This window comes from Rattus norvegicus, chromosome 12 (genome assembly GCF_021556685.1).
Source record: "Rattus norvegicus strain SHRSP/BbbUtx chromosome 12, alternate assembly SHRSP_T2T, whole genome shotgun sequence".
Classification (NCBI taxonomy): Eukaryota; Metazoa; Chordata; class Mammalia; order Rodentia; family Muridae; genus Rattus; species Rattus norvegicus.
Window position 1 is genome coordinate 3,653,836 of NC_141545.1, and position 24,189 is coordinate 3,678,024.

The 24,189-nt window shown below is 46.6% G+C and overlaps 1 protein-coding gene and 1 pseudogene across 3 annotated transcripts in view; one reads left to right on the forward strand and one right to left on the reverse strand.

The window, feature by feature from the left end:
* The window catches only part of LOC148001969 (uncharacterized), a 955,959-nt gene that overhangs the window by 393,435 nt on the left and 538,335 nt on the right, over positions 1-24,189 (forward strand). The gene's annotated exons all lie outside the window — the stretch shown is intronic.
* On the reverse strand, positions 3,419-4,153 carry LOC148001975 (partner of Y14 and mago pseudogene; annotated as a pseudogene).

A 24,189-nucleotide genomic window follows, 5' to 3' on the forward strand; every position in this document is an offset into this window, starting at 1 on the left:
AGCCTAGGTCTCTCAGCAAACCTTCAGCTTCCTATTTTGTGCTGGCCAGCAGTCTTTGCATTACTTGTCCAGTTCCAGGTAGAGCCCCCTCTCTTATTTGTCTCAACACATTCTTTAGCCATTCAACTATTTTAAAAATAAGGCTTAGATTTCTTCACTTTACCTGAGTAGAGGTATCCCCCTTGAAGATCCTGGTTTGTCTTATTGGCTTCACCATGATCTTACATAGAATCTTATAGTGTGCATCCCTCTGTTGACATTGTTTTCCTGACTATATCGTTGGCCTGGCATTCTTTCAGGATAGATTCCCTGTCAGTCCTGTACAGAAAGTTGTAGTTCAGAAAAGTCACTGTCGTTTATTTCATTATTCTCCTTCTGACTGATATTGAGGTTGTTTTAATATCACGTGAACTATAATGTTACGAAAAGTTCCTGAAAACTGGCATTGAGTCACTGTCTTCCTCTGATGCTTCCAAGGTCTTCTATGAAGGCAGCAGGGTAGTTTTAGTGAGGGGCCTATGATGAGTCAACATAAAGCTTACTGAAGGCTTTTCTTCAAATCCTCTCTCTGGGGAATTTGGTGTTGTGTTGTTTAGGTTATCTGTGCAAAGTTTGTAACTCAGGTAGGACCAGCAAGTATCTGCTTAGAAAGATTTTCTGAAGTGGAAATAAGTACAGGCCAGGACAGCACAGCCTGCTGGAGTCTAAGAGACTTGTACACATCATAGCTCCCACTAATTCCTCACTGAACAGGAAACCTGCTGGATAAAAACTTAGTTTCCTTTGTGTGTGAGGGTGTGTGTGTGTATGCATGTGTGTGTTTGTATTTGTGTGCGAGTGTGTCAGTATATGTGTGTGTGTGAATCTGTGTGTAAGGGTTCATGTGTGGGTGTGTGAGAGAGTGTTTGTGTGTGAGTATGTGTGTGTGTTTACATGTGTATATGTATGTGTCTATGTGTGTGTGTTTATGTGTGTGTATGTGTGTGTGTTCGTTTGTGTGTGTGTCTATGTGTGTGTGAGTGAGTGTGTGAGTTTGTGTGTGTGTGTGTTTTTGTGGATGTATGCGAGTGTGTGTGTTTGTGTGTCTATGTCTGTGTGTGTATGTGTGAGTGTTTGTGTGTTTGTATGTGTGAGAGTGTCTGTGCATGTGTATGTGTGTATGTGTGTGTGTGTGTCTGTCTGTGTGTGAATGAGTGTATGAGTGTGTGAGTGAGTGTTTGTGTATGTGTGTGTGTGTGTCAGTGTATATGTGTGTCTCTGTCTGTGTGAGTGTGCATGTGTGTTTGTGTTGGTGTCTGAGAGGGTGTGTGGGTATGTGTGTGAGTATGTGTGTGTGTTTATGTGTAAATATGTATGTGTGTGTTTATGGGTTTGTATGAGTGTGTGTTCGTTTGTGTGTATGTGTGTATGTGTGTGTTTGTGTGTGTGTGTCTGTGTGTCTAGCATTCACCTCTATAATTGACATGGTTCATCTGTGCCTCCCAGTAGATCCCTATAGCAGGCTCCTGTCTTCATGCACTCCTTAGCTTCATCAATCTTATCTACTTTTGGTTGCAATATATATGTGTATATATATATATATATATATATATATATATATATATATATGTGTGTGTGTGTGTGTGTGTGTGTGTGTGTGTATATATATGTGTGTGTGTGTGTGTACACACACACACACACACACACACACACACACACACACACACCTATATACCCATGTGGGGCAGTCTCTGAATGATCATTTTTTCAGTGTCTGTTCCAACCTCTTGCTTCCATATCCCCACCTATGAATATATTTGTTCTCCCTTTTAACAAGGAATGAAGCATCTGCATTTCGGTGGTCCTGCCTCTTGAGAGGTGAATGCTAGCAGCAAACATTGAACTGAGACTGGCCTTCCCATTGGAGGAAATAGTGAAAGTATTGGAAGAGCTGAAGGGGTTTGCAACCCCATAAGAATAACAATGCCAACCAACTAGAGCTCCCAGGGACTAAACCATTACCCAAGGACTATACATGGACTGATCCATGGCTCCAGCTGCATATGTACCAAAGGATGGCCTTGTTGGGCACCAATGGAAGGAGAGGCCCTTGGTCCTGCCAAGGCTGGATCCCCCAGTGTAGGTGTATTGGGGGGGGGGGATTGGGTGGAGAACGCCATTATAGAAGAAGGGGGATGGGATAGAGGGCTTATGTCCAGGAACCAGGACAGGAAATAACACTTGAAATGTAAGTAAAAATATTCAATAAATGAAAAAAATACTGAAAAAATGAATTTGTGACCAATGGTGCTGGGTTAATTCCTCACAAGTTGATCAGATCTTGAAGAAGCTCAGATTGACAGATTTCTAGGGCAGGAGCGCCCAAAATTCCCTGCTTCAATAAAAATAGGGCTATGTATTCAGGCCCTTCTCAGCTTAAGAGATACAGGCTGTCCCTTCACATGTCATTGGAGACAGAACAAAACAAAACAAAACAAAAGTTCAGAGCCTATACACTGGAAAAAGGAATCTGGGTGTGGTCGTTGTTTGGCCTTGTCTACCTGGATGGTTAATCAAAAGAGTTCCTCTTTTCTGTATTTGAAATATGGAAATGAGCTGGAGAAATGAATCAGCAGTTAAGCACAGTGGCTGCTCTTTCAGAAGACCTGGTTTGGATCCCTAGTACCCACATGGCAGCTCTCAACACTCCATAACTCTAGTCCCAGGGATCTCATGCCCTCTTCTGATCTTTCTACACACCAGGCACACACACTAGTGCACAGATATACATGCAAGCAAAACACCTGTGGACATAATAACAAAGAAACAAACAAATACAAGCGAATAAATAAATCTATGGAAACCACTATATCTCAACAGGACATAGGTTTGCTACAAACAGTAAGTGAACTTTTTTTTGTCATCTACTTGAATTTATTCTTACATTCTTAAATAAAAGATGAAAAGGAGGAGGAGGAGAAAGAAGAGGAGGAGGAGGAGGAGGAGGAGGAGGAGGAGGAGGAGGAGTTGGTGGAGATGGTGGTGGTTTTGGTGGCCACAGAAGTTATTCATAAACACTGAACAGGAACTAAGACTCCAAATCTTGGGTACTCCTTGTACCCTCAGTCTCAGATCCCTGACAGACTCCCACCCTCTCAGGGTTCCTTTTCAACAAGACACCTATATCAGCAGCAGAGGTATCTGGGGTCATCACTGAGATTGTGAACAATGGGATAGAAGGGAAAAGTTCAAAAATGGGAGCTGAGAAGGAGAAGGGATGAAGAAGAGAGATCCTAGCCTCTAGCGGACAGAGTCAGGCCACAGGAGGGGAAAGTGAGCCAGTATGGGAGTGCCCCTCCTGACTGTTGTGGCCCATGCTCCCTGGACCCCAGAGCACCCCATGGTTTGTTCTTCAGTCCACTCCCCTATTCCTGAAGCCTCAGAGGCCCAACTCCAAGTCCTCCAGCTCCTCCTCCAGAACCCTGTGCCATGTCAGCTTCTTCAGCTGTTCTCTGCTGAACTTCCCGGCCTGGAAGTGCTACTGCAGCTCCTCCACCTATCAGATTCTTCCTTAGGTGCTTGATCTTCTTGGCTTTCTCTGTGGTAGCAGCAGAATCGGGTGCATGGAAGGCAGCTAGAGATGTGGCTTGGGGGCCATGGTGAGCACTGGGTGTCTGGGCTGAGTGTCCCACAGACACCTTATCAAGGGTCCTGCTCAAGGCCTCTGCATCTTTCTCCTGTGGCTGGCTCCTCTTCTCCTTCAGGTTGCATTTGTCTGTCTTGGAGAGGCCTGCTTCACCACTGTCAGGTCTGGATGGGGTGACCTGTGTGGTGGCGTCAGGGCACTGCCCTGGGGGAAGTTCTGGTTTATTCTTGAAAAACTTCACATACTTGTTTTCATAGGCTGGGATTCTTGGAGCACGTATCCTTCTTTGACCCTCCGCTGCTTGTGCCTTGTCCGATCGGGTCTCTGTGTTGAGGCAGTGTAGTTGCCGCTGGTCTCGTCAGTTACATAGAGAGTTGCCATCGAACCCAAAAAATGAATTTCTAGGGGTAATAAGTGGAATTGTCCTGCTTTTAAGCTCTTGATAAATGGCAGCATTCATTCCTTTTTAAAATTGCTTTTTAGGTGACCTGGGTTGGATCTGGAATTGTGTTGGCTCGTTTTGAGTTTCAGAACTCAAGTAGACTAGGCCTTTTATATGCATCATTGTTGCTGTCTAGTGGATGAGTTAGGTCCATTTTAAACCTAATGCAGGCACCATAGAGTGAGTTTGGAGAGGATATACTTAGAACAACTCCCTGGCCTCTGGGTTAAAAATTCTAGCTGTCTTCTAGATAACCCACTGTCTCTACAGGGAAACCTTGCTCAGGCTACCTTCTTAATTTCCACCACCTTATGTCACTGACATGACGGATGCCTAAAGAACACTTTTCTTCAGCCAGATCTGCTTCTTCCCAGGTGCCCCCTTGTTCTATATCTAGAAGGCTCATTCATATTCATCTCCTTCCACAAACCCTGTGTATCCTTCAGAACACAGTTGAGTTCTTCCCAGCATATGGGAATAACACCAGACAATGGAGACTCTAGAGTCAGGAAAACATCTAAGAAGCCAGGGCACTCAGATTGCATATGATCCTGATAACCAATGGGGAAGACAGGGTGGATAGACAGATGGCCACTTCTCTATTCAACATTTGAGAGCCCATATGCACTTCATAATTCAGGAAAGACTCTACATGTATACCTGTAAATAGCTCAGCTGATTACTACTAATTGCTTGGTGTGCTCTGAGTTAACTTCTAATCCAGGAATACTTCAAGAGGAATACAAGGTTTGACGGCCTTTGCGTATTCAAACCCAGCTGCAGAAATACCAAGGAGGGAGAGTTACAGGAATATTAAATACAGAAGCCCCTAGCATGAATCTCAGGAACAAGGCAGCTGCCTAACCAGAGGAGCAAGCTTGAGCTTTGAAGTGAAGGACTTTGCTCCCACACACTCCTGGCTGGAGATGAGATGGAAGTTAGGACATTAATCTCAGATCTCTAGCTCCCAGAGCATAACACAGCTTCAAGGTTCAGTTCTTTGTTAGCTGTTGTTTTCTTGTATGCTGCTTTTAGGATTATTTCTTTTAGTTTTCTTTCCTTCTCTTTTCTCCCTTCCTTCCTTCCTTCCTTTCTTTTTTAAGACAGGGTTTTACTGTGGAGCTCTAGTTTTCCTGGAACTCGATCTTTTGACCAGTATGGCCTTGAACTCATAGGGATCTGCCTGCCTCTGTCCCACAAATGGTAGGATTAAACACAAGGCATACACCATCACTGCCTGGCTAGAATTATTTATTTATTTTGTATTTTTGACATCCTGATTGTATGTCACAGAGAATTTCTTCTCTGGTTCTGTCTGTTTGGATTTCTACATGGATGTTATACTTGCAAGCTTAATTATTTCTATAAATTTGTGTTGATTTCTGCTAGAATTTCACTGAAATATAAGTCTGTCTCATCCAATCAATGTTACTTCGGCTGTTCCCTGCTATACCCCATGAATTCTTAGGTTTGGACTCTTTAATGTGTCCCAGGATCTTTGGAATATTGTTTATGCTTCTTATTTTCCCTCTTGTCCTCTATGCCTGAGATTTGTTCTTGTGCATGATCTTATCTCTTTTTTTTTTTATTTTCCTTTCTTTTATTTTGGAGGTGGGGACTGAATCCAGTAATCTTATCTCTTAATGACAGTCTTTGTTGTGGTTTCTACCAGTTTGACCATCCTCTTCAAATATTTTTATTAGTTTAGTTTTCAAAGATTCAATCTCCTTCCAAAGTTTTTCCTCTATATTTTGAAATTCTACTACTGTTCTGTTAACTATTACGTTTACTTTTGAGGCTATCTGGACAAGGTTTTAGATATATTTCCTTAATTCATGAATGTATTTGACTCCTTATGATCATCAATTCTTTTGAATAGTAAGGCTGTAAATTCTTTCTTGGACATTTCAATTATTTCTGTATTGGATACTTTGGTTTCTGTAACTTAGATCTGCATGCAGTCCAGCTATGATGACTGGGGGAATTTGACTTTGATTTCAGATGAGTGACTGAGGCAATCTAGTCCTCGCTATGTGCCAACAGGATCAAGCATGGGGCAACACCTTAAGCACCAAGGTGACCAGATGGAGTCAAAAGTTTGGTCACCCCCAGATTCTACAAACCTGTTGGAGACTGGATACCCAATTGCAGACCAGATAGCCTGTCTACAATCAGGTGACTAAACACAGAGCTACAGGCCCAAAGTAACCTCTAGAAACATAGAAAGGAAGACTTGAGGCCTGACAGTAACCTTTGGCACCTCAGACTTCAGGATTTCATACCCATATTGATGTCAGATACCACTGGAAGCAAAATTGCAGTATTTCGAGGGAAACCTGAGCAAACTGGAACCAAACCTCAGGCCCTGTACTGACCTGGTCTGGAAATGTGGTTGCAAGGTACTCTCTGGTCCTGTAGGAATTGGAAGTCTGGATCCCGGACAAAGTCCCACATAAGCTGGAGGCTCAGTCACAGGCACACTCTAGACATCAGGCATTTCTGCAAAAAAAAATAATTTTTCATCGGTTCATGTGCTGATAAACTCTGAGGCTGACCCCATATTTTTCCTTGAGTATCCACCAGGAGTGGTATATATGGATTATGATAGTGGTTTTGTTTTTAATTCCTTCAGTAGCCTCCATATTAGTCTCTACAGCCATTATGATAATTCACATTCCTACCAGCTATGTAAACCTATAGTCATTTATTTCTGTATTAAAAACTAAAACCACAAATACTATTTGGATGTGTGACTGATATATATGTCAGGGGATATGTGTACCACAGGGCAGAGCTGAGGGTTGGAGAGAGTCTGTATGGAATCGGTTCCTTCTTCCACCTTTACATTGGTTCGAAGAATTGAACCTGGGTCAACAGGCCAGGATCTAAATTTCTTTACATACCGAATCATCCTTTTGCATGAGGTGACATGGAATTTCAGTGGAGTTTCTGTTTGTATTCCCTTGGTGGCTAAAATCATATTTATTGGTTTTCTGTATATCTGTTTAGGAGTTTAAGGCTGGAATTGTGGCTTAGTGGTAGAATATTTACCCAGCATCCAGTTCTGGCTGCAGGCCCGATTCATACACACACCCTCACACACACACACACACACACACACACACAATCACACACACACACACACAGAAACACACACACACACAGAAACACACACATGCACACATATGAGAGACAGAGTCACAAAGACACAGAGAAACAGAAACTGATAGAGAGACAGAAATTTTTATTCAGATCATTTGCCCATCTAATTATATTGTTTATTAGCTATCATTGTTTTATTTTGGTTTTGTTTTTAGATAAGATCTTACTGTAAAGCCCTATATGGTCTAAAACAAGCTATGTAAAGGGGATGGCCTAGACTTCACAGAGTTTGCCTGTTTATGCAGACACTGGTTAGGATTGGAATGTGCCACACTGTCTTTCCCTACTTTACTTCTTTATAGGATGGAGATTTATTCTGGGTTAGATGAATGATTGAGCAAAGATATCCTCTCCAGAATACTTTGGGGTCTTAAGTTACTCAGTTTGATCCATTTTGAGTTGATTTGCATAGAGCAGGAGAGACGGGGATCTAGTGTTACTCTTCAATGTGTAGCTACTCAATTTGCCTGACATCACCTGTTTAAGAATACCTGTTCTCCAACACACCTTTATTAAGTAAGGATCAGATGGCTGTAACTACATGAGTTATTTCTCAGTCCTCTCTTCTATTCCATTGACACATAATGCATGCGTTTAAATAAAATCCTGCCTTTTATTATCCTGACTCAGTCTAATTTTGAAATTAGGTAATGTGATACTGGGAGCATTTGTGGTTTTGATCAGGATTCCTCTGGCTATTCAAAAGAATCTTTTTTAACAATAAAAAAAGTCCTTTAATATTGATCTCTAGCCTGTATATCAGTGCTTCTCACTCTTCCTAAAGCTGTAGCCCTTTAATAGAGTCCTTGTGCTTTGGTGACCCCTAACTATAACCTTACAAAGTGGTTGCAATCCACAAATTACAAAACGTTACTCTACACACACCCACACACTTGACCTCACTCTCCCGAAGGTATAAATTGACTCTCTCCATAACAAGTACATCACACACACACACACACACACACACACACACACACACACACACACACGTGTAAAGTCTTAAAATATCTGGTATAATTCAGCAGTGCATCTGTCCCATCTTATCCTTGTTGAAGAAGTTGGACACTTTTTTTTTTTACTACAGCTTCAATATCATTGCTTTTTAAAGGTATATATTTGGAACAAGGTTTTACTGTGCAGCCCTGGCTATCCAGGGACTCACTCTGTAGACTAGGCTGACCTAAATCTCACAGAGATCTTTGGGCTTCTGCCTTCCAAATGCTGAGATTAAGGTATGTGTGTCACCAAGATCAATAACATTGTTTTTTACATTTCATTTAGGTGTTTTTATACCCTGCAAATGGTTATGAGTCATGAAGTGGGTGCTGAGACTTGAACTTGGGTGCTGTGGATGAGCAACTGGGCCTCTTAATCACCAAGCTATCGCTCCAGTCCATTACATGGTTTTTGGTCAAAAGAATAAGATATGAATTATATTTCTGTCTCTGAGTGGAAACATGACAGTCTGAATTATTCAAGGCCTATAATATAGATACATAGCATAGGCTCCTCCCATCAAATTAATTCAGATGGATTTGTCAATCAAATGGACAGAAAACAAACTTCGAAAACTATAACCTTGAAACATAAGTCATCTAAAGACCTTAAAAGGATACAAGAGATAACTATCCCTTCGATGAATTGATGTACTTATACATTCTAGGAACCCCTCCCTTGATGCAGCTGCTTACAGATTGTCCGGTTAGATTTATTTTTTCTTTTTGGTCACCTTGGCAAAAACCAGGATCAACAGGTAAGAAGGAACTTCTGTTGAAAAATTCTCCCCTTAAACGTGGCTATACAGAAGTCTGTGGAGGAATTTTCTTGAATAAGGGCTAATGCAGGAGGCCCCAGCAAATGTGTTGTTGTTGTTGTTTTTTTTTTTTTGTTTTGCTTGTATTGTTTTGTAGACACCATTTTGATAAAGAGTGGACAGGCATGAGGTCAGCTTACATCAGATGATAAAGGAATAAGTGGGATCCAATGGGGAATTTAGGAAGGATTGTATCAAATTTAGTAAGTAGTTTTCTCCTCTGTGTCCCTGTGTCTGACAGGATGAGGTTGGTCCTTTTCCTCAGGTATACTAAGGGAACTAACTTCTCAAAGAAAGCCGCTTCTCAAATGCCAGCACACCTCAGCATTGAGGGAAAAGAGACACAACTCCATTCTGCTGACCTTGGCAACTTGATGAGTTCCCTGGGAATTTTAGGAACTTTGACTAAGGACAATCCAGGATTCCCAGCTTCAATATTGAAAAGAATTTTGGGATTAAACAGTTTATCAGAAGAGTTGGAGCCTTTTATTAAAGATATTTTTTATTATAGACATAATCATGAAGCTTAAGAGAAAGAGACATGCTCAGAAGAAAGTAAGATACACGGGAGATTACAAATATGGGTTTGTAAAAGAGAGCAAAATGTACCGAGGTGTGGGAACATGTAGTGCCATATTGGATTTGGGTCTGGCCGCTTTGTAACTGCTTGGCCACAGTTAAGAAGTCATGGGATTGTTGGACAGAGGCTGAAAAGCTCTCAGGGAGAACTTTCCCTCGGGATGGAGACCCTCTAACTCTAATGACCAGACCGAGACACCACAGGATGCAATCAGCAAGAGGATTTGGTTTATTGTCGGGATACACAGGCACAGGCACCTGAGGGCGCTTCAGTCACTCGGGGGACTGGCGCGCCCCACGGAACCAAGGATGGGCTTTTTATAGGATTTTGGGGAGCAGAAGCAAGCATACAGAAGCAGATGCATGGTTACAGGGATATAATTGGTGGATTCTAATGTGGCAAGGGTTCAGCCCAGGGGCAAGTTTCTTAGCTACCTTCCTGAAACATAACGGCTGACTCGGCCCCCCCACCAGGGTGTGGGACCTCTCCCGGGGCTTTTCTCATTGTCAGGTGCTCAACCGCAGTCGTCCTGTTGCCAGGCCTTCAACAAAACACATCCTGCTTGGCAGCCGCTGTGTAATCAGTGTTCTAACCTTTCTCTGAACCAGTCATCTTAAGTACAGCCTTGCAAAATGGCGTTACTGCTGCTAAGCTGGGGTCTTTCATTCCCCCATTTTTTTTTTGTTAACTTTGAGTGAAATCTTTCACTCGACTTGGTCAAGAAATTTCTGTCTCTTGTTGTCTCAGCCTATGGTATTGCTGCGTCAGTACGAGGGTCTGAATGATTGAAAGTCTATCCCTCATGAACTGTACCAGCCTATTAAGGATGCAGGGTCCAAAAAGAAGAATGAGGAGAAGAATAAGTAGGGGTCCCATCAGGGTAGACAGGAGGGTAGGAAACCAAGGGGATCGGTTAAACCACCCCTCGAACCATCCCTGTTGGGAATCAAACAGTTTTTGTCTTTGGGCCAGGCGTTCTCGAAGCTTAGCCATATTATCTCTTACTATTTTAGTATGGTCTGTATAGAAACAGCACTCTTCTTTTAGAGCAGCACATAATCTACCCTCGCGGAGGAACAACATATCTAGCCCTCGTCTATTTTGGAGGACCACTTCAGACAACGATGTTAAGGACTTTTCTAATGTATTCACAGACTCTTCTATAGCTTTAAGATCTGCATTCATGGCTGCTTGTAACTGACGGAAATGGCCAGTTTCAATGAGTGCAGTGGTCCCGGTCCCTATACCCGCGGCCACTCCCCCCAAGGTTATTCCTCCTAGGAGTAAAGCTAAAGTCAGGGTGGCAGGCTCTTGTCGGAAACGAGTCTGTCTCTCGAAAAACGAGTATATATACTCGGATTCATGGTAGGTGACTTTGGGCCAAATTTCTATTAATACACAATAGTCAGAGGATTGGTTGAGGACTGTGGCTGAGATGCAGGGTGTTAGTCCGGTATTGTAGGCCCAGTATGTGCCTTTTGGGGCTTGCAGGAAGTAGTTCCCGATGGGAATCTTCTGAGTGGTGTTGTAGAGGGTCTGGTGTCTGCGTACCCACACGGTGTCTCCAATCTGGAACGGGTGTGGCACCACCGGATGCTCAAGCTTGTCCTGGTAAGCAGCGGCCAAAGGTCTCCAGACGTCTCTCTGCACAATCTGTAGGGCCTGTAAATGGGCCCTCAGAGAAGGGCTGTCAGCAAAATCAGCAATGTTTGAATCAAAGAAATGGACAAATGGGGGTGGTGCTCCATACATTATTTCAAAAGGAGTTAGACCATGGGGGCCCGGGGTATTCCGAGCCCGATATAGAACTAGGGGAAGGAGGGCCACCCAATCCTTTGAGCCAGTTGCAAGCGTAAGTTTGGATAAAGTCTCCTTAATTGTTTTATTCATGCGTTCTACCTGACCTGAACTCTGGGGTCTATAGGCACAATGTAATTTCCATTCAATCCCCAGCAATTTGGCCACCAACTGACTTACTTGGGAGACGAAAGCGGGCCCGTTGTCCGACCCCAACGCTTGAGGCATGCCATACCTGAGAAAGATTTCCTCGAGGAGCTTCTTGGTGACCATTTTTGCAGTCTCGTGCTTTGTGGGGAAGGCTTCGACCCATCCTGAGAAGGTGTCTACAAACAGTAGGAGATACTTGTATCCATATATACCTGGTTTAATTTCAGTAAAATCAATTTCTCAATGGATGTCGGGACGGTGTCCCCTAGGACGAACTCCTTGTCCAATCATGGTCCTTCTCGGGTTAACCTGAGCGCACGCTTTGCAACTCTCAGTCACCTTTTGTATCTCTTTGTCCCGATTTAAAAAACACAGATTTATCTCTTCTCGATCTAGTAAGGTTTTCATCTTCTTAAACCCCAAATGGGTTAATTTATGTAGAAAGGAGATCAATTCAAAAGTCATTTTTATTGGCATAACTGTCTTTTCTTTGTAGACCCACTGTTTTAGTTGAGGGTGGTAGATGGCCCCCATTTTTTTTAGGAGCTCTATGTCCTCATGGGCATAAACCCAACTGGTTTGTCCCACTGGTGGGGGCGTGGGTTGGTCTGGGCTATTTAAGGACAAGATTTGTTTGCTCATGGCCGCTTCTCGCGCCGTGGCATCGGCCAGCCGGTTACCTCGTGCCTCTGGGTTATGCCCTTTCTGGTGTCCTGGACAATGCATAATACTCAGTCTTTTGGGCAAGAATAGGGCTTCTAAGAGGGCCAGAATTTCAGCCTTATTTTTAATATCTTTATCCTCAGATGTGAGCAGCCCCCACCTCCGGTAGATCTCCCCGTGGATGTGTGCCGTGGCAAAGGCATAACGGCTGTCTGTATATATATTTAGCCTCTTACCTTTTGCCGTCTTGAGCGCCTGAGTCAAGGCGATGAGTTCAGCCCGTTGTGCGGAGGTACCAGCAGGCAGGGCTTTCGCCCAAATCACTTTGTCCTCCGTAGTGACCGCAGCTCCAACCTTTTGCTCTCCCTCTGCCAAGAAGCTGTTGCCATCAGTGTACCATGTGTGGTCAGCATTCTGAAGAGGCTGGTCCGATAGGTCCGGCCTGGTTCCATGTACTTCTGCGAGGATTTGTAGGCAGTCATGCTGTTCTGCCTCCTCTGGTAGAGGAAGCAAGGTGGCAGGATTGAGGGCGACTACGGGCCCAAACTGAACCCGTTCTGCATCCAGTAACAAGGCTTGGTAGTGGGTCATGCGAGAATTAGAGAGCCAGCGGTCTGGGGGCTGCTTTACCAAGGCCTCCACTGCGTGGGGTGTTAGGATGGTGAGTGGCTGTCCCAAAGTCAATTTTCTAGTGTCCTTGATCAGGACAGCAATAGCAGCCACCATCTTTAGGCACGGTGGCCAGCCGGAAGCCACAGGGTCTAATTTCTTAGACAGGTAGGCCACAGGGCGTTTCCAGGGTCCCAACCTTTGTGTTAGGACCCCTTTAGCATACCCCTGTTTCTCATCGATGAACAGTTACTGAGCAAATTGTAAGGGTTTTGGAACAGTCGGATGAATATCTTCTACCCTCTTGTTGACCTCTCTCAAGTCTTGTACTGGCCTATAATCTCCAGTGCCGTGTTTCTTAACAGGCAGAAGAGGCGTATTCCAAGGCGACCGGCAGGGGACTAGGATGCCTTGATCCAGAAGCCTCGTAATGTGAGGCCTTATACCTTGATAAGCTTCATGTGACAGGGGGTATTGTTTTATGGAGACTGGAATTAAGGGGGGCTGTTGGAGCGCCAACCCCATCCCACCAGTCTCTGCCCAAGCCAGTGGAAAATTCGTGACCCAAGTGTCTATTTCTAGGGATTGTGGCTTGTCCTGTCCCGGTTCATATAGTCTATATTCATCCTCTAATTGTAGGGTTAGAACTTGAAGGGGAGTTCTGTGGGGGCCAGTTATTTGGGCCCCTCCTTCCTCAAAATGAATTTGTGCTTTTAGTTTGGTGAGCAGGTCACGGCCCAGCAGAGGGTACGGGCAGTCCGGAACATGTAAAAAGGAATGGGTCACCTTACCGTTAGCCAGCTGAACCCGGCGGTCCGTAGTCCATCGGTATTGTTTCTCACCAGTAGCTCCTTGTACCCAGGCTGTCCGGTCGCTGAGTTGTCCTGAAGCTCGGGTGAGGACTGAATGCTGGGCTCCTGTGTCTACCAGGAAAGTAACCGGCTGCCCCCCAACTTTAAGCGTTACCCTGGGCTCAGGGGGGGGGCTCCTGGCCCTGACCTCCCTAATCTTTATCTAGAGCCAAGAGGGAGGTTCGTGGTCGAGGCTTTCGGGGTCCGCCAGGCTTCTTGGGGCACTCTCTGGCCCAGTGCCCTTTCTCTTTGCAATAGGCACATTGATCTTTATCCAGCTTCAGCCCCTTTCGAGCTCCCCCCTATCTCCCTTCCTTTCTTGGCCCTGAACTACGGCGGCCAAGATTCGACTCAATTCTCTCTCTTCCCTCTCTCTGCGAACTCTATCTTCTTTTTCTTTCAGCTTCTTTAAGTAAATCCTGTAATGTATAGCCCTGTAAATTTTTTAACCTCTGTAACTTAGTCTTCCTGTAATACCTGTTTTACCTGAGCCAAATTAGTAGGGCGTCGTATAGCCCCTCGGAGACCCGCTAGAAGCAACTGGCGATAAAGGCGTAGGTGTCCCTTACCTTCAGCTGTATTAAAATCCCAGTTTGGTCTCTTAAGTGGGAATGTAGCATCAATTTCCTCAGGCAGCTGGGTGGGACACCCATCATCTCCCAGAACATGCTTTCTGGCCTCTAGGAACACTCTTTGTTTTTCTTCTGAGGTTAAGAGGGCCTGTAAGAGCTGTTGGCAGTCATCCCAAGTAGGCTGGTGGGTAAGTAAAACAGATTCTATTAGGTCGGTGAGTGCCACCGGATCATTGGAGAAAGAAGGGTTGTGTTGTTTCCAATTGTAAATGTCAGCTGCTGAAAACGGCCAGTATTGGGTCTGGCCACCGGTTCCCTGTCTAAGTGGGAAAGTCTGGGAGGTTGAATCTGGCATCACCTAGCGTTTATTGCGCAATCTCCCTGCGACAGGGGAGAAACCCTTATCAGACTGTGGCCCGCCGGCGGCTCTGTCTCCTCCGTTTCAGCCGGGCCTGTCAGAGAGAAGATCTATGAGAGGGGAGTTTGGATCTGCCGGGAGGAGAGGTTTCTTAGAAGGCTCTGATTTCACAAAGGTAGAGACTGTCCCATGTTAGTTCTAAGGAAGATTAGGACACAGAGAAAACAAACAACACCAACAGTCAAACAAACAACAGACAGGCGTGCTGCACAGCTTTGGTACCAAACTGAAAGCAAAAAGTCAGATGGAGGTGGCAAAGGTCCGGGGCCCTCTGAAAGCCAAAAATACAGACAGAGGTGCCGTAAGTCCGGATCCTCCTCCTCTAACCAGAGTCCCAGATTGGGCCCCGAAAAGTCGGGCCCCTAACACCCTTGGAACGTCTTCCAGGGCTGCGGGGCGAGAAGTCCGAGCTCGTCAGCTCCTTCTTCGTCCCGCCCAAATTCCAAACAACCTGGCTGAGCGCTCACAGAACAGACCTGGCTGAGTGCTCACAGAACAGTCAGAATAAGGCAGAACGAGACAGAATCAGACAGACGCCGGCCGGCTTACCTCCCAGTGGGTGGTCGGTGGTCCCTGGGTGGAGGATCTCCTTTCCTGGCCAACGCACCAAATGAAAAGCTCTCAGGGAGAACTTTCCCTCGGGATGGAGACCCTCCAACTCTAATGACCAGACCGAGACACCACAGGATGCAATCAGCAAGAGGATTTGGTTTATTGTCGGGATACACAGGCACAGGCACCTGAGGGCGCCTCAGTCACTCGGGGGACTGGCGCACCCCACGGAACCAAGGATGGGCTTTTTATAGGATTTTGGGGAGCAGAAGCAAGCATACAGAAGCAGATGCATGGTTACAGGGATATAATTGGTGGATTCTAATGTGGCAAGGGTTCAGCCCAGGGGCAAGTTTCTTAGCTACCTTCCTGAAACATAACGGCTGACTCGGCCCCCCCACCAGGGTGTGGGACCTCTCCCGGGGCTTTTCTCATTGTCAGGTGCTCAACCGCAGTCGTCCTGTTGCCAGGCCTTCAACCAAACACATCCTGCTTGGCAGCCGCTGTGTACTCAGTGTTCTAACCTTTCTCTGAACCAGTCATCTTAAGTACAGCCTTGCAAAATGGCATTACTGCTGCTAAGCTGGGGTCTTTCAAGGCCTCTCCCGTGTATTTACGGCACGGGAAGAAAAGACCAAGTAGTAACACCCGGTGTCTCCACTGCATGACCTCTGCTGAGCCCGGCTGATGCATGTGGAACTGACACACCTGGACCACACCTTGGTGGTGGTCAATTTACTTCTGCCTTTTACTTCCTCAGCCTTTATCCTTGAGATTTAGGCTGGTCTTCTGGGATTTCTCCCTAATTAATTCAGGTCTCCTAGTTGGTCTTTTGTTACCGAAGTCATGAGCCAGGTAGTCACGAGCCAGGGTTTCCCACTGTGCTTCCCAGTTATTTTCTACCTGGAGACTTGGGTATATAAGTGGTGAATAAAGCTACAGGAGTCTCTCACTCTTTTTCCTCACTCTCACTCTTCCTTCCGCTCTTCCTCCCCCCCCCCCCTCTCTCTCTCTCTCTCTCTCTCTTCCTCTCTTCCTCTCCTGGTTTGACACGATAACCTGTGTGTGTGTATGTGTGTTTCTTTCATCCTGTAGGCTTTCGCCCGATTCTCGGTACCGTGTCGGTGCTGGCGCTGACAAATGGAGGTCCCACCGAGATCGGAGAAGAAAGGGGGTACCACCTACGGGACGTCCCTGGAGCCTGGCCGGCATAGGAGAAGGGACGGATTGGAGGTAAGATGGGCCAGAAAAGGCCTGGATGATTTGGGCTAGCCTGAGTAAAACTTGTCATAAAAAAGGGACAAGGTCATGGTAAAGTGTTTTTGCATATACGTTCTGTTAGAGTTATATTTTAGTCTTTGGACCCTGACTAGAGATAGTTTACACCCTAGACATGAGAGAGAACGGGTTTGGGAAAAACAGTCCTCCCGGACTCTCCGCAGATGCTTTGGAGAAAGAGAAAAATCTTTTCAGAGCTCTCCTACGAACAGAGGGAAAGCAGGAGACGTCCTGCCTCTCTGCTGGCTCCTATTGGAGAAATGCTTATTTCTGGTTCTGGGTTCCATAGGTAGGATATGTGTGTCCCTTCGGTGGGACACCATCTAGTTTTTTCCCTTTATGTCTATTGTCTGTCCTTGGTGCACCAAGCTGTCCATGTCTGTCAGTTTATGTCTGTGGTTTTTGTTTCTCGTTGTTTAGATGTTTTATGTTTCATGTTCAAAAGGAAAAATGGTAAAAACTTTATCTGTCAATCGTTCACACCTTGTTTTGGTTTTAACTCCTTTTGAGAAGGAACAAATGAGTGAAAAGCAGTTTCAATCGACCTTTAGAGCCCTGCACCTGTAGCTTGGAGCATAGGTCAGCTGGAGAAGCTGCCCGGGGGCTAAGCGTCTCCACGAGCTGATCTTAAAGGCACCAACAGCTCCTCAGCTTCTATGTTAAGGGAGCGGATGGTTGTTTCTTTTAGAAAAATCCCTGACTTATTATGAGACTTAGCAGGTGACAAGGTGCTTCTCTTAAAATCATAGCTAGAAAAGTAAAAATGCTGCTTGGTCTAAATATTAAAGATAGGTGTAGCAACTTCAATTTTGTTTCTGATTGGTTTTAAATGTATAAATGTGCTCTACATGCCTTGGTTATGGACTATTGGCTTTTAAGTTATTGGATATGATTAAAAAGGTATAATATTGGTGACAGAAAGTTGACATAAAGCTGGTAATTTGGATGGAGTCATTCTGGACAACATGTGGCATGAGCCAACCTAGGGAAACAGGTCTAAATTGAGATAATATTTTTATAGAATTCGTACTCTAGAAACCAGGCTTCTAAAAGAATTTAGGACAATGTCTCTTTGTTGAGGTATTGGAGACCGCACCATCGTGCGTTCATATGTAGGAATTGGCAGTCAAACTGAAAGACCCCAGCTTAGCAGCAGTAACGCCATTTTGCAAGGCTATATTTAAGATGACTGGTTCAGAAAAAGGTTAGAACACTGAGTACACAGCGGCTGCCAAGCAGGATGTGTTTGGTTGAAGACCTGGCAACAGGACGACTTCGGTTGAGCACCTGACAATGAAAAAAAAAGCCCCGGGAGAGGTCCCACACCCTGGTGGGGGGCTGAGTCAGTTGTTATGTTCCAGAAAGGTAGCTAAGAAACTTGCCCCCGGGCTGAACCCTTGGGGGGCCGAGTCAGCCGTTATGTTTCAAGAAGGTAGCTAGGAAACTTGCTCCCGGGCTAAACCCTTGCCATATTAGAATCCACCAATTATATCCCTGTAACCATGCATCTGCTTCTGTATGCTTGCTTCTGCTCCCCAAAATCCTATAAAAGCCCATCCTTGGTTCCGTGGGGCGCGCCAGTTCCCCGAGTGACTGAGGCGCCCGCAGGTGCCTGTGCCTGTGTATCCTGACAATAAACCAAATCCTCTTGCTGATTGCATCCTGTGGTGTCTCGGTCTGGTCTTTGGAGTTGGAGGGTCTCCATCCCGAGGGAAAGTTCTCCCTGAGAGCTTTTCATTTGGTGCATTGGCCGGGAAAGGAGATCCTCCACCCAGGTACCACCGACCACCCACTGGGAGGTAAGCCGGCCGGCGTCTGTCTGATTCTGTCTCCTTCTGCCTTATTCTGTCTGTTCTGTGAGCGCTCAGCCAGGTCTGTTCTGTGAGTGCTCAGCCAGGTTCTGTGGGCGCTCAGCCGGGTCTGTTCTGTGAGCGCTCAGCCGGGTTCTGTGAGCGCTCAGTCGGGTCTGTTCTGTGAGCGCTCAGCCGGGTCTGTTCTGTGAGCGCTCAGCCAGGTTCTGTGAGCGCTCAGCCAGGTCTGTTCTTTGAGCGCTCAGCCAGGTTCTGTGAGCGCTCAGCCAGGTCTGTTCTGTGAGCGCTCAGCCAGGTCTGTTCTGTGAGCGCTCAGCCAGGTCTGTTCTGTGAGCGCTCAGCCAGGTTGTTTGGAATTTGGGCGGGACGAAGAAGGAGCTGACGAGCTCGGACTTCTCGCCCCGCAGCCCTGGAAGACGTTCCAAGGGTGTTGGGGCCCGACTTTTCGGGGCCCAATCTGGGAGAGGAGAAAGATCCGGACTAACGGCACCTCTGTCTGTATTTTTGGCTTTCAGAGGGCCCCGGACCTTTGCCACCTCCATCTGACTTTTTGCTTTCAGTTTGGTACCAAAGCCGTGCAGCACGCCTGTCTGTTGTTTGTTTGACTGTTGGTGTTGTTTGTTTTCTCTGTGTTCTAATCTTCCTTAGAACTAACATGGGACAGTCCCTAACAACGCCCCTAAGTCTCAGTCTTGATCATTGGAAAGACGTCCACGGCCGGGCACACAACCAGTCCGTCGAGGTTAAAAAAGGAAAATGACAGACTCTCTGCACATCCGAGTGGCCCACTTTTGGAGCGGGATGGCCAGTGAATGGCACATTTAATAAGATCATTATTTTACAGGTTAAAGATCGGGTCGTCCACGGACATCCTGACCAGGTTTCTTATATTATCACTTGAGAGAGTATCGCCTTAAACCCCCCCTCCTGGGCGGAACCCTTCGTGGACCTGAATTGGCCTCCCCTCAAGCCCCAGCCTGTCCCCTCGGCCCCGCCCGGTCTGCCGGCCACGTCTTCCTCTCTCTACCTTTGTGAAATCAGAGCCTTCTAAGAAACCTGTCCTCCCGGCAGACCCAAACTCCCCTCTCATAGATCTTCTCTCTGACAGGCCCGGCTAAAACGGAGGAGACAGAGCCGCCGGCCAGATCAGTTGCCGGGCCACAGTCTGATAAAGGTTTTTCCCCTGTCGCAGGGAGATTGCGCAATAAGCGCGAGGTGATGCCAGATTCAACCTCCCAGACTTTAACCGGTGGCCAGACCCAATACTGGCCGTTTTCAGCAGCTGACATTTACAATTGGAAACAACACAACCCTTCTTTCTCCAAAGATCCGGTGGCACTCACCGACCTAATAGAATCTGTTTTACTTACCCACCAGCCTACTTGGGATGACTGCCAACAGCTCTTACAGGCCCTCTTAACCTCAAAAAAAAAAAAAAAAACAAAGAGTGTTCCTAGAGGCCAGAAAGCATGTTCTGGGAGATGATGGGCGTCCCACCCAGCTGCCTGAGGACCAAACTGGGATTTTAATACAGCTGAAGGTAAGGGACACCTACGCCTTTAACGCCAGTTGCTTCTAGCGGGTCTCCGAGGGGCTATACGACGCCCTACTAATTTGGCTCAGGTAAAACAGGTATTACAGGAAGCAGGGGAAACTCCCTCCGCCTTTCTAGAGAGACTTAAGGAGGCCTACCGTATGTACACTCCCTATGACCCAGATGACCCATGACAAATGACGAGTGTCTCTATGTCCTTCATCTGGCAGGCTGCTCCAGATATCAGGACTAAGTTACAGAGGTTAGAAAATTTGCAGGGCTATACATTACAGGATTTACTTAAAGAAGCTGAAAAGATTTTTAATAAGAGAGAGAATTGAGTCGAATCTTGGCCGCCGTAGTTCAGGGCTAAGAAAGGAAGGGAGATAGGGGGGAGCTCGAAAGGGGCTGAAGCTGGATAAAGATCAATGTGCCTATTACAAAGAGAAAGGGCACTGGGCCAGAGAGTGCCCCAAGAAGCCTGGCGGACCCCGAAAGCCTCGACCACGAACCTCCCTCTTGGCTCTAGATAAAGATTAGGGAGGTCAGGACCAGGAGCCCCCCCTGAGCCCAGGGTAACGCTTAAAGTTGGGGGGCAGCCGGTTACTTTCCTGGTAGACACAGGAGCCCAGCATTCAGTCCTCACCCGAGCTTCAGGACAACTCAGCGACCGGACAGCCTGGGTACAAAGAGCTACTGGTGAGAAACAATACCGATGGACTACGGACCGCCGGGTTCAGCTGGCTACTGGTAAGGTGACCCATTCCTTCTTACATGTTCCGGACTGCCCGTACCCTCTGCTGGGCCGTGATCTGCTCACCAAACTAAAAGCACAAATTCCTTTTGAGGAAGGAGGGGCCCAAATAACTGGCCCCCACGGAACTCCCCTTCAAGTTCTAACCCTATGAACCGGGACAGGACACTGGCTTGGGCAGAGACTGGTGGGATGGGGTTGGCGCTCCAACAGCCCCCCTTAATTACAACTCCAGTCTCCATAAAACAATACCCCCTGTCACATGAAGCTTATCAAGGTATAAGGCCTCACATTACGAGGCTTCTAGATCAAGGCATCCTAATCTCCTGCTGGTCGCCTTAGAATACGCCTCTTCTGCCTGTTAAGAAACCCGGCACTGGAGATTATAGGCCAGTACAAGACTTGAGAAAGGTCAACAAGAGGATAGAAGATATTCATCTGACTGTTCCAAACCCTTACAATTTGCTCAGTAACTGTTCATCGATGAGAAACAGGGGTATGCTAAAGGGGTCCTAACACAAAGGTTGGGACCCTGGAAACGCCCTGTGGCCTACCTGTCTAAGAAATTGGACCCTGTGGCCTCCGGCTGGCCACCGTGCCTAAGGATGGTGGCTGCTATTGCTGTCCTGATCAAGGATGCTAGAAAATTGACTTTGGGACAGCCACTCACCATCCTAGCACCCCATGCAGTGGAGGCCTTGGTAAAACAGCCCCCAGACCGCTGGCTCTCTAATTCTCACACCAAGCCTTGTTACTGGATGCAGAACGGGTTCAGTTTGGGCCCGTAGTCGCCCTCAATCCTGCCACCTTGCTTCCTCTACCAGAGGAGGCAGAACAGCATGACTGCCTACAAATCCTCGCAGAAGTACATGGAACCAGGCCGGACCTATCGGACCAGCCTCTTCAGAATGCTGACCACACATGGTACACGGATGACAACAGCTTCTTGACAGAGGGAGAGCGAAAGGCTGGAGCTGCGGTCACTACGAAGGACAAAGTGATTTGGGCGAAAGCCCTGCCTGCTGGTACCTCCGCACAACGGGCTGAACTCATCGCCTTGACTCAGGCGCTCAAGACGGCAAAAGGTAAGAGGCTAAATATATATACAGACAGCCGTTATGCCTTTGCCACGGCACACATCCATGGGGAGATCTACCGGAGGCGGGGGCTGCTCACATCTAAAGATAAAGATATTAAAAATAAGGATAAAATTCTGGCCCTCTTAGAAGCCCTATTCTTGCCCAAAAGACTGAGTACATTGTCCAGGACACCAGAAAGGGCACAACCCAGAGGCACGAAGAAACCGGCTGGCCGATGCCACGGCTCGAGAAGCGGCCATGAGCAAACAAATCTTGTCCTTAAATAGCCCAGACCAACCCACGCCCCCACCAGTGGGACAAACCAGTTGGGTTTACGCCCATGAGGACATAGAGCTCCTAAAAAAAAAATGGGGGCCATCTACCACCCTCAACTAAAACAGTGGGTCTACAAAGGACTTTTGAATTGATCTCCTTTTTACATAAATTAACCCAATTGGGGTTTAAGAAGATAAAAACCTTACTAGATTGGGAAGAGATAAATCTGTGTTTTTTGAATCGGGACAAAGCGATACAAAAGGTGACTGAGAGTTACAAAGCGTGCACTCAGGTTAACCCGGAAAAGACCATGATTGGACAAGGAGTTCGTCCTAGGGGACACCGTCCGGACATCCATTGAGAAATTGATTTTACTGAAATTAAACCAGGTACAAGTATCTCCTAGTGTTTGTAGACACCTTCTCAGGATGGGTCGAAGCCTTCCCCACAAAACACGAGACTACAAAAATGGTCACCAAGAAGCTCCTCGAGGAAATCTTTCCCAGGTATGACATGCCTCAAGCGTTGGGGTCGGACAACGGGCCCGCTTTCGTCTCCCAAGTAAGTCAGTTGGTGGCCAAATTGCTGGGGATTGATTGGAAATTACATTGTGCCTATAGACCCCAGAGTTCAGGTCAGGTAGAACACATAAATAGAACAATTAAGGAGACTTTATCCAAACTTACGCTTGCAACTGGCTCAAAGGATTGGGTGGCCCTCCTTCCCCTAGTTCTATATCGGGCCCGGAATACCCCGGGCCCCCATGGTCTAACTCCTTTTGAAATAATATATGGAACACCACCCCCATTTGTCCATTTCTTTGATTCAAACATTGCTGATTTTGCTGACAGCCCTTCTCTGAGGGCCCATTTACAGGCCCTACAGATTGTACAGAGAGACGTCTGGAGACCTTTGGCCGCTGCTTACCAGGACAAGCTTGAGCATCCGGTGGTGCCACACCCGTTCCAGATTGGAGACACCGTGTGGGTGCACAGACACCAGACCAAGAATCTCGAGCCACGGTGAAAGGACCCTACACCGTCCTCCTGACTACCCCGACCGCCCTAAAGGTAGACGGAGTCTCGACTTAGATCCACGCACCACACGTCAAGACAGTCCGGTCTGAGGAATTGACTAATCACAACGCTACACCCCAGACATGGCACTCCAAACCCCTTAAAGTTAAAACTCCTACGTGGCTCCTCCTAGCCCTTTTGTGGCCTAGAGTCAGTGGGGGAATAAGCCCCCACCAGACAGAAATTTCTTGACCAAGTCGAGTGAAAGATTTCACTCAAAGTTAACAAAAAAAAAATGGGGGAATGAAAGACCCCAGCTTAGCAGCAGTAACGCCATTTTGCAAGGCTATATTTAAGATGACTGGTTCAGAAAAGGGTTAGAACACTGAGTACACAGCGGCTGCCAAGCAGGATGTGTTTGGTTGAAGGCCTGGCAACAGGACGACTGCGGTTGAGCACCTGACAATGAAAAAAAAGCCCCGGGAGAGGTCCCACACCCTGGTGGGGGGCTGAGTCAGTTGTTATGTTCCAGAAAGGTAGCTAAGAAACTTGCCCCCGGGCTGAACCCTTGGGGGGCCGAGTCAGCCGTTATGTTTCAAGAAGGTAGCTAGGAAACTTGCTCCCGGGCTAAATCCTTGCCATATTAGAATCCACCAATTATATCCCTGTAACCATGCATCTGCTTCTGTATGCTTGCTTCTGCTCCCCAAAATCCTATAAAAGCCCATCCTTGGTTCCGTGGGGCGCGCCAGTTCCCCTAGTGACTGAGGCGCCCGCAGGTGCCTGTGCCTGTGTATCCCGACAATAAACCAAATCCTCTTGCTGATTGCATCCTGTGGTGTCTCGGTCTGGTCTTTGGAGTTGGAGGGTCTCCATCCGGAGGGAAAGTTCTCCCTGAGAGCTTTTCAAAACTTTGTAGCATGAAGGATAGACTCGGTGTTTTGGAGACTGAATTTTGGAGACTAGTTTGTTAGAGGTTAAGTTTTGCTTTCCAAAGTTGTGGTTTGCCCTGAAGTTATCTGTATTTTAATGCTAATTCCACTGCCCCAAGGACAGCTGCCTAGTCACTACTCAGAACTCAGGTGACCTTGTGGTTGTGCTCTGGTGTTACAAGGAGAATTTAAGGATTGTGATTAAGGATTGCCAGTGTTTCATTGACTAACTCAAACTTATTTATAATTGAGAAAAAATCAAACAGGTAGAG